Source organism: Neovison vison, chromosome 4, assembly GCF_020171115.1.
Source record: "Neovison vison isolate M4711 chromosome 4, ASM_NN_V1, whole genome shotgun sequence".
In the NCBI taxonomy this organism is placed as follows: Eukaryota; Metazoa; Chordata; class Mammalia; order Carnivora; family Mustelidae; genus Neogale; species Neogale vison.
In genome coordinates this window covers 192559122-192570814 of record NC_058094.1, presented here as the reverse complement: position 1 = coordinate 192570814, position 11693 = coordinate 192559122, and positions in this window count along the sequence as shown.

The window sequence follows — 11693 nt, the reverse complement described above, 5'->3', positions numbered from 1 at the left end:
TTTAGAGTTGTAGTAAAGAGGAGACTACAGACTGGCATAAGGTCTGCTTAACATGGTGAGAATGGAGCTGAGGACTTGGCAATCTCTGAAAATAAATGGGATCTGACTAGGTAAAAAATAATGAGAAGTGGAAACAAGGCATGGCTAAAGTAAGAGGATGCAAGTACAGTGGTTCATTGTGTAATACAAATAAGGAGAGAAAAGCAACTCAGAAGGAGAGAAAAGCAACTCATCTCTAAAAGTTCTTGTGAACCTATAGAGATAAATTACATTTGCAAGGATATCTGAAATGCTGAAGTTCAAGTGCGAAGAATGTTGTCCAACTACTGCTATACTGCTATACTCACGCTATTTTTCTAAAAACCAATAGATTCTAGAATGCATTCCCTCTTGTTAGATTTCCTGTGATTTCTCTCATTTATGTTAGGGTCACTGATATATAAATTTAATTTATAAGAAGTTTGATGATCAAATGAATTTTTATCATTTTCAGACAAAATAAAAATTTAAAGATACCATTTGGTATCTGTTAATGGCCATTCAAAATACATAAAATATTGTTTAATATAATACTTACATTTTTCCATGGAAAATAATATAAAAGCACTAACTTCCTCCTTCATCTTCCTGCCAAAAATCCAGAAAACTCTACATTCTAAAATTTTCTTTTAGTAAGTGCTATCTTTGATTCTCTTGTTACTGTTAGGAAAAAAAAAAAGATGAATTGGGATAAGTGGCAAAAAAAGAAAATGACTATGGTCCATGAATAAATATTCAATTAGTCCATCCTCTGAATACAGTCTCTCCACTATGTGTCCATTATAAATCTAATAGGAAAAATGATAAGGAAAAACAGCAAATAAGAATCATTTATCTACCCAAATTAAAAATATTAAATTTCAGCTTCCACCTCTATCTCTGCTGACATCTCCCCTGGTGGTTTTAACCATTATCTAGTAGAGTTTCTGGTACATAATAAGCATTCAAATGTAAGTCAAATGAATGACTATTCCATCTGATTTCATATAGAACTAGAAGTGTGGAATAGAACCAAATACAAACTCGAGAAGAATATGTGCTTCAAAAACAGACACATAGACCAATGGAACAGAGTAGAGAGCCCAAATATGGACCCTCAACTCTATGGTCAAATAATCTTCAAAAAAGCAGGAAAAAAATATCCAATGGAAAAGACAGTCTCCTCAATAAATGGTGCTGGGAAAACTGGACAGCTATGTATAAAGGCATGAAACTCGACCATTCTCTTACACCATACACAAAGATAAACTCAAAATTTATTAAAGACCTCAAGGTGAGACAGGAATGCATCAGAATCCTAGAGGAGAACATAGGCAATAACCTCTTTGACATTGGCTACAGCAACTTCTTTCAAGACACATCTCCAAAGGAAAGGAAACAAAAGTTAAAAATGAACTTTTGGGACTTCATCAAGATAAAAGCTTCTGCAGAACAAAGGAAACAGTCAACAAAACAAAGATGCAACTCACAGAAATGGAGACGATATTTGCAAATGACACTACAAAGGGCCAATATCCAAGATCTATAAAGAACTCCTCAAACTCTACACCCAAAAAAACAGATAATCATGTCAAAAAATGGGCAGAAGACATGAACAGACACTTCTCCAAAGAAGACACAGAAATGGCTAACAGACACATGAAAAAATGTTCATCATCATTAGCCATCACGGAAATGCAAATCAAAACCACACTGAGATACCACCTTACACCAGTTAGAATGGTGAAGATTAATAAAACAGGAAACAACAAATGTTAGAGAATATTTGGAGAAAGGGGAACCCTCTTACATTATTGGTGAGAATGCAAGTTGGTGCAGCCACTTTGGAAAACAGTGTGGAGACTCCTCAAAAAATTAAAAATAGAGCTACCCTATGAGCCTGCAATTGCATTACTGGGTATTTACCCCAAAGATACAGATGTAGTGAAAAGAAGGGCCACCTATACCCCAGTGTTCACAGCAGCAATTTCCAAACTGTGGAAAGAGCCAAGATGCCCTTCAGCAGACAAATGGATAAAGAAGATGTGGTTTATACACACAATGAAATATTACTCAGCCATCAGAAAGGATGAATACCCAACTTTTGTATCAACATGGATGGGGTTGGAGGAGATTAAGCTGAGTGAAATAAATCAAGCAGAGAAAGTCAATTATCATATGATTTCACTTACTTCTGGAACATAAGGAATAACATGGAGGACATTAAGAGAAAGAAAGAAAAAGTGAAGTGGGGGAAATCAGAGGGAGAGATGAAGCATGAGAGACTGTGGACTCTGAGAAACAAACTGAGAATTTTAGAGGGGAGGGGTGGGAGGGATGGGTGAGCCTCATGGTGGGTATTAAGGCCGGCATGTATTGCATGGAGCACTGGGTGTGGTACACAAACAATGAATGTTGGAACACTGAAAAAATAAAATTAAATTAAAAAAGAGAGAAACTATGTGCTTAATGTGATTCCTCTGATAATCTGGGGAGATATAAACTATATGTAAACATCTAGTAATTAACTTGAACATCACTTTAATATCTAAATGTATATTCTTCTTATAATCAAATCATATGTATGAAACAAGACATAACAAGTAATATATATTATCGACAAGATTCCAGAGTGTGTTGTTCTGGATTGCAAAATTCTAGAAAGAGGCTCTAAAATGTTATGCCAGCATATTTACCCCTCCCACCTTCCTCCAAAGTCCACATGACATCCATAAATATAGGAGTCTAGATCTTGCAACAGCGGAGCGCCTTTCTTTGCTCCAATCTTCCTACCAACTAGAATGAGAAATCTAAACAGTGTATTTAACTGAGCATTACCAAGGACCCAGGGGTGGGGGTGGGGGTGGGGTCAAGATTCTGAAAACAAAAGAAATACAAAGAGATGGTATGACATTTGGCCCTATTTTTTCCTTTCTAATTCCTGTGGATTTCCCTGAAATATTTTCTGAAAAACCTATTTAAATTATACCTATTGAGACAGAGTCAGAGTCATTTAGATATACAGTTAGAGACATTGTGAGAGTATCAGTAACCTCCTCTTAACACTGTCTTGGTCTTTCTGGCCTGTGTTCATGGCTGAGGCCTTGAAGAAGCCCCTCTAAGGCAGCAGAACAGAATGCCAACATTTCCTATGTATTACAGGTTATCCTACAGAAGGTGTATGCAACTTAGGGCATACAGGAAGCCTTTTAAGGAAGGCATTGTCAGGCCTATTGAATTTCATATAGTCTCATCCGAAGATTTTTATGATGCTTTCTGCCTTCATGAATAAAATCAGATATGCTGAGAGAAAACCAGGACTGTTCAGTGGTCACATGATCAATTAGGCCACTTATTGAAAGAGGTAACTTTGAACCCTTTCATGATGGAATAGAAAAATAAATGACTTAACTCATCTCCAAACTTCATTCATCTCTCCAGAAGAGGCTTTCACCAAGTGCACTGCAGGAAGAGACTATTTGGAGAAGAGATAAGCAAGAGATAGTTGGAATATTTCCTAGGCCTTTCCACACTGTCTCACAGCCATAAAAAGGAGTAAGGTAATGAGCTTGATAAATTATGTACAAATTTCCTTAAGTGGCTTGTCTTTCTGTCTGTCTGACTTCAAACAATTCGAGACAGTACTAGACAATTTTAGTGACGTATAGTCAATTGGCCCCTCTACTTAAGGTTGTTGTGATGGAATAAAAGAATAGTGATAGAATAGAATAGAACTAATTTCCTAGTTGCTGTATGTCAGAGACTTTCACATTTTTTACAGAAGTGATAGGCTGCATGCAGGTAGATTCATAAATTTCTGATACTAGTATCTCCCACATGCTCCCAGGTGCCAAAATATGTCGTAGTCTTGAAAATCCCCCAAAGTTGGGAAAATGACAAAGTTGCATGGCAAGATCCTTTGGTACCCTATCTATCTCTAGAAGTGTGAAGGCAAAGAAAACCTTCACTTAATAGACATCACATGTACCTTACACAAAAAGTCTGTGGTACATTTTTTCATGCCTCAGGGAATTTTTCCTGGCTTCACTTCCCATTTTCTGTCAGAAATTGCTTCCCATTTTTTGGGTTTCATGATAAAACTGATATCTTGATTCCATCTCCCTACCTGACTTCTTGCTTTGATGGTTTGTCACAGCCATTTCATTTTGCCTTTAGATGCTTGATCAAATCTTAATATTTTGGTTTATTTGCTTCAGAATTTTTCTACAGACTAAAGCATTATAGACAGTACTAAAGTCCTCTCGTGCACACCTCCCTGGTGCCAATTCTTTCCTCCCAAGCAGTAGCTGTTTCTTGAATTTGAGATTTACTATGCTATCCACATTTCATATAAATTCAAATAACCATAGACAGTTATATGACTTTGTTTTGCAGGTTTACTGAATTCATTGCCAGGCAATTTGTTTTTTTAAATTTAGCATCATATTTGAGATTTATCTATATTAACTTATGTAACCATTTTAATTGTTATATTTGGTATTACTATACAACAATTTATTTGCCTATTCTTCTTTTTTAATTTATATTCAATTAGCCAACATCATTACTCTCAGATGCAGTGTTCAACAATTTATCAGTTAAGTATAACATCTAGTGCTCATCTCATCCCATCCCTCTTTAATACCTATTACCCATTTATCCTATCTCCCCACCCAACTCCCCTCCAGCAAACCTCACTTTGTTTCCTATAGTTAAGTGTCTCTCATGGTTTGTCTCCCTCTCTGATTTCTTACCATTTAGTTTCCCTCACTTCCCCTATGACCTGTGCTGTTTCCTATATTCCACATATGAGTGAAACCATGTAATTGTCTTTCTCTGATTGACTTATTTCACTTAGCATAATCCTCTCCAGTTCCATCCACGTCAATGCAAATGGTAAATATTCATCTCTTCTGATGGCCTGAGTAATATTCCATTGTATATATGCACAACACATCTTTTTTTATCCTTTACATTATTATGTCTATTCTTCTGTTAATATACATTTAAAAACATGTTTGCTACTATGAAATAACATGTCAATAAAAATTCTTGTAATAAGTTTCCTTGCACAGATGTGCAAGAATTATCTGCATTACATACCCAGAAGTAGAACTGCTTGATTGATGGGCACACATTTTAATGCACATTTACTTTGCTTATAGTTATCAAAATGCTCTACGGTATATTTGTCCCAACTGACAAACACAACAGCACTATAGAGCATTTTCATTTCTCCATAGTTTCTCCAAAACTTTGCTTTGTCAGACTTAAAGACTTTTGGTAATCTGTGACCAAAAAACTTGTGTGTGTGTGTGTGTGTGTGTGTGTGTTTAATCGTAAATCTATAATTCCTTGTGAAGTTTAGGGTTTTTTTTTCCCCTTTTGGATTCTCTCTGGTGTAAATGGCCTGTTCTTAAACTTCTCAAATTTTTCCAATAGATTGTATTTCTTTTTTCTCTTACTGAGTTTAGAAGTCCTTCATAAATTCTGAATACTAATCCTTTGATTAGTATTCTAACTAAGACACTAACAAATATCTTCTTGCAGATCAAAGCTTTGTCTTTTTAAAAAAATTTTTTGTGTGGTATATATTTTAGAATATACATTTAAAGGAATTAAGTCTACTAATCTTTTTTCCTTATGTAGAATTTATAGTCTTTGTATCTTGTTTAAGAAGCTCTTCCTACCCAAAGGTCATATTTTCTTCTAAGAATTGTAACATTTTGCTTTTTACATTTATGAATTCACTAGAACTTATTTTTGTCCATAATGTGAGTTGAGATAAAAGTCTATTTATTTTCATATAGATAACCAATTGTTGCATGACAATATATTGAAATTAATTTATTTTTTCCACATAATCGTATGCTACCTGAGCCATGTATCAATTTTACCACTTCCTTGCACATCGAGGTTTTTTAAAAAAATATTATTTATTTATTTGACAGACAGAGATCACAAGTAGGCAGAGGGGCAGGCAGAGAGTGAGAGAAGGGGAAGCAGAGTCCCTGAGGGAACCCAATGCAGGGCTCAATCCCAGGACCATGACCTGAGCCGAAGGCAGAGGCTTAACCCACTGAGCCACCAAGGCGCCCCAACCCATTGAGTTTTTATTAATGAACACATCTATTCTTGTGTTCTAGAAGTGTGTTTGTTCCTGCCTATAGAAGTACTGTAGTCTCCTAATTAATATAGTTTATGTAAGTAAGGCTTGATACCTGATTGGACAGTTGTCCCCATATTGCCCTTCAACTGCACCATTATTTTGGCTATTTTCTGTCCTCTACTCATTTAGACTAGTTTAAGGACCCACTTCTAAATTCCATACATAACTGTTGGGATTTTGGTTAAAATGTCATTTGCATTTAATAGGTCACTTTGGGAGAAAATTATCATCTTTTACATGTTTCTCCATGTTTTTTAAGCTTCCTGTCTTTTCTTCAGAAATCTTTATACTGTTTCTATGAAAGGGACTGCATGATTTTGTTCGGTTCATTTCTAGTACTTTAGAGTTTTTGTTAATACTGAGAATAGTATCATTTTCTACTGCATTTTCTATTTCTTAATTAGATAGAGGAAGGCTCTACCACCTTTCTATAGTTGATCTTATACCAATTGGTCTTGCTGAAGCTTCCTGCCAATTCTTATATATGTTCCCCAAATTCACTTGGATTTTCAATAATCTCACCATCTTGAAATAAGGAAAAGTTTCTATTCCTTTAAAATTCCTGTACTTTAAATTTTGTTTTCTAATCTTTACATATTGGCTAGGTTCTTTAGTACAATACTGAGCAGAAATTAAAACAGCTGACATGCCTCATTTAAAACAAAATAATACTAATACAATTTTGATAAAGAAGAATTAAGTAAAGGATCAGAAGTGAGAACTGTGGGTTCTTCTGTGGGTGATAGACCCACAAAAATACGCTGATTCTTGACAAAGGGTGCAAAACCAATTTTATACAGGAATAATAGCTTTTTCAGAAAATAAAGTTGGAGTAATTAAATGTCCATATGGACTCTACCCTCATGCAAAATTAGCTGAAAATGGTTTATGGATTTAAATGTAAAAGCATAAGCCTATAAAAATTTTTGGAAAAAAAATACTAGAACATCCTTGAAATGTAGGGTGAGTTGAAGAGTTATTAGATTTGTCACCAAATGATCATCCATAAATGAAAATCCAACAATTTGAACCTCATTGAAATAAATTTTAAAATAAGAAAATGACTTGATGGAAATATGTGAGAACATTAATATATCCCGAAATATTAAAACACTTTAGGTTAAAAGGGAGGGAATTAGAAGAATGCACACATAATGAATATATATGACCACATAAAAATTAAAATACTTTATCACAAAATATAGATATAAAACTGTTCTGTTTTAGGCTCACAAACTTCAGTCATCTAAAAGGTCAACAATATTTTGGAAGAACATATAAATTTAAATATATTTTTGCCATATTTGAGTATCAGTTTTATCTCCCTAGAGCTCTGAGGGTAGCTGGGTTGATAGATGAGTACTTAAATCAATACATATCAAAGTGTAAAATAACTCTACAACTTTAATTAGTATGTATCTTATTCACAGTTACCTAGAGTGATGATTAAGTTATAAAGATGTATACTGCATTATATTTTCTTATTAAAAAATATTGCTACTTTATTTATAGTTTCTTTCAATAGAATTCCCTTTCTTAATGAGACAAATGCAATACTTTCATAAAAAGAATTCATTTAGATTTGAATCATTTCAACATTAACTTCAACACAGATGATAAAAATTCAACCTATGGCTCTGAGAGATTTCTCAAGCAGTTTTGAAATTTTCATGTCTATATATACACTCCTTCAGAAGAATATACTCATTGTCAATATGTCCACTTTTAAAATAAATCCTTTAAAAATAATTTAGCATTCATATAACAAGATTATGTAAGATGGAGAAACCACTTCTGATGTAGTAGAATGAGAACAGGCTGAAGAAGAGAACAGGCTGAAGAAATGGTTTTTAGGGAAAGAGAAAGCAGAACTAGTAAAAGTAAGAGGACATACAACTTAGATAATGGAAAAATCAAAAGGACCTGCAGGACCTGAGAAGCAAGATTTAAGAAAGCACCAGGAAAATAATAATGGTAAAGGAAAGAAACTCAGAAATGACAGTGAAGAGTGAAAGAATATATTATGTAGTTATGTACTTGGCCTGACGTTGATGCCAGGCATTGTCTGGAAAGCCAAAAGTTCTTCTCCCCCCCCCCCAGATACATTTTAAATATATGTGTTGTGTTAGCCAAAATTTTCTGTAATCTCCGTGGCAGGGCTGGAGATTGGTATTGTTACAAACATTCCCAGAGTGGAATAGGTGTTGCTCCTTGGAAGCCAGGCAAGGGTGGGAGGGAAGATACTAAGGGAAGATACTAAGTGATAAGTTGTGCAGGAGAACCAGAGAATTACTGGACACAAACAATATAGAAATACACAGTCAGGAGTAAGGACAACTCTAGTGAAGGAGGAGAAAACTAATTGTCATTTTGATGAAATATTCTGAAGCTAAGATTTAGGATATGCACAATTCTTCAGCAGACTGATCAAGAATGAGGGAGGATGAAGTAGATACATTGTTTGACGAAAGATATATTCGGCTTCAAAGGAACACATTATTATTCCTTATTTCTCATTTTGTATGAATTCTGAAGTGGGCTCATATTATCAGGAACTGTTACCTGATACCATATTCTACCCTATATGTCAGATTCTAGATTCAAAGTCCTTTTTCAGTTTGGAGGGACTGCACACTTTCCAAGATCTCATAAACATAACCCCAATTAACCTATAGTTGTGTGATCTTAAAGATTTTGCTCTGGGTAAGACTGGTTAAAAGAACATGGCATATAGATAGATGGTCACCTATGATGTGAGATCTGAAGGGCAATGGGAACACTTCTGCTGTCAAGCACATCTTCTTCACTCTGTGCCATAACCTGAAATTCTACCACTGATGTTGCATAGGTTTGGACTATTGTTCATGAGGATACTAATAGTTTAGTCTAAAAGTATTTACCAGGCAATTTTTAAAATCAATATAAAGGAGGAAAAATTAGGAGATATGATAGCATTGGTCATATAACTGGGATTTGAAATGATGGAAAAGGGTTGTTTTGTTTACCATTGCATATATAGTACTCAGTGGGACTATCCCTTCAATAAATATTGGCTGAATGAATGAACAGAAGGGGTAAAGGAGTATATTTTAGGAAATGGAATATTATATACTGGTTGAAAATGAATGAACCATGCAGTAACATGAATGAATCCTGGCTATATAATATTAAGGAGAAATAATAAGTATTCCAAATTGAGTATAGCATAATTAACTTTTCATAAAGTTAAGACAACTAGTACACACACACCTACCTCTATGATTCACTTTTTAGGAACAAATATATATTTGCAGTACGTTAAAGGAAAGCAAGGAAATGTTGGATTCAGGATTCAGGTTCCAGGAGAGGCAGGTAGATGAATCAGAGGAGGTCTCTCTATGAACTCTCTGTTAAATCAAGGCTATTTCTAAGGTTCTAGACTCTATTTGGATTCTGGTTTCAAGAGTTATTGCTACAATATTACAAATAACTAAATAAAACTAAACAGATGGAAACACATGGATTATGCTATGTTACTAACCCAGAGATGACTGGTACACTAGAAGTCCAAAATAATTAAATAAATACATGCATAGAAGAAAAGAGAAAGGACTCAAAGTTTAGACTGAGGCACGCTAAAAACAAATTGCCCACATCAGAGTGCTTGTCTTTGGCTCAGGGAATGTGAAGTAGCAGACAGCCAGTGAGGAACATGCCCCTCCATAAATAGAGAGAAATATATAGTTCTTCCCACTTGTGAACTTGAGTGTTATCTACTAAAAAGTACTGGAATGGAGTTGGCTACATAAAGAGCAAATCATCCATGGTTATAGAGTCTAATTAGAACTTTGCAAATTACTGTCTTTCTTTTTGCCCTGATTCTCCAGAAATTTGGATCCTAATGTGATGATCAATCATTGGAAATCCTTTTCACAGTTATTAAATCTTCTGCCTTCTTTTTGTGAATATGATTTTTATATTTTGTTAAATTACTTTACATTTAGTATATCATAAATACTTTAAATTGGCCTTTTAATGATGTGGGCTATAAATGACAAAATAAAAAATACATGCCACAAATGGCTGAAGTCCTTATTTTGGAAACAGGGAAATAATTAACAATAAGGCTAGCAAAATCCACTTGTATAGGCGAAGAAATACTTTTCTTCTGGAACAACGTGTTAGCTATTTAACGTCAATAAGAAGTATGTCTAGAAAATACTATTTAAAACACGAAAAAGTAACATATTCAGCTAATACACTAAAAAAGATGACTGACGCCTGGGTGGCTCAGTTGGTTAAGCAGCTGCCTTCGGCTCAGGTCATGATCCCGGCGTCCTGGGATCGAGTCCCACATCGGGCTCCTTGCTCGGCAGGGAGCCTGCTTCTCCCTCTGCCTCTGCCTGCCTCTCTGTCTGCCTGTGCTCGCTCTCTCTCCCTCTCTCTCTGACAAATAAATAAATAAAATCTTAAAAAAAAAAAATGACTGACCTCACCTTTTGGCTACATGTTTCAAAACCCTATGCTTCAATCTTATGATCATCTTGAGGAAGCCTCTGTTCACCATTGTAAAAATAATGTGTATTTCTGGCTTCAAGGTTCTCTTCTGCTCTCTAAAATAATCCCAAAAGTAATAAAGAAGACAAAAAAAGAAACAGACACAAAAAGCTCATCTTCGATAAAAAAGAAGACATAAGCATCCCTAACCATAGGATGTGAGAGCCAATAGAGTTACTGAGTGACTCAGCAAGCAGAAGTTCTGATTCAGTGTCTCTGGAAGAGGCTATTCAGGAAGTCTTGGAAAGACATGGACTTGAAGTTATCAGGCACCAGGGGAATTAAGTGTGTGTGTGTGTGTGTGTGTGTGTGTGTGTGTGTGTGTGAAAGCCTGTGCATGCAGCACAGGCAAAAGTTGGAATCCTGTTCTCCATGTCCCCTTTTCTCTCCCATCTTCAGAAAAGAAGGGCAACCATTAATCTGTAGTCCCTGCAGAAGTCAGAAGGCTGTCTTTGTAGAAACTGAAATAGAGTCAAGGAAAGCTACATGATCTGTGAGGCCTAGTGCAAAATAAAAATATGAGACTCTGTTCAACAATTAAGAATTTCCAAGAAGGCTTTGGGATAGAATTAAACAAAATACAGGGCCCTTCTAAGTGCCCTGGGCAACTACACAGGTGGCATACCCATAAAGTTGTCTCTGCAAAAGGGCTCCAAACTCGGGAAGCAGAGAGGAGAGTAGGAGTGGAGTCATGGGACTAAAAATGAAATTACATTACTTATTAAAAATGAACAAGACAGCCTTATTGTCTTTCAGGATATCCACTCCTTTGAGAAGTCTGGGGATTCATCTACACAGGAACAAAACTAACCTAGAGGAGGATACTGGCATTTGGTAGTTCCCATCATAAAATCTATCTGGCAGCCATAATGCACGCACTGACAAACCACCGGGAAATAATTTCCATCCACTTGGAAACAAGTTCCACCTGTATCCACAGAGCTTCTGGATGTTTTAGTGTTTCAGTAAA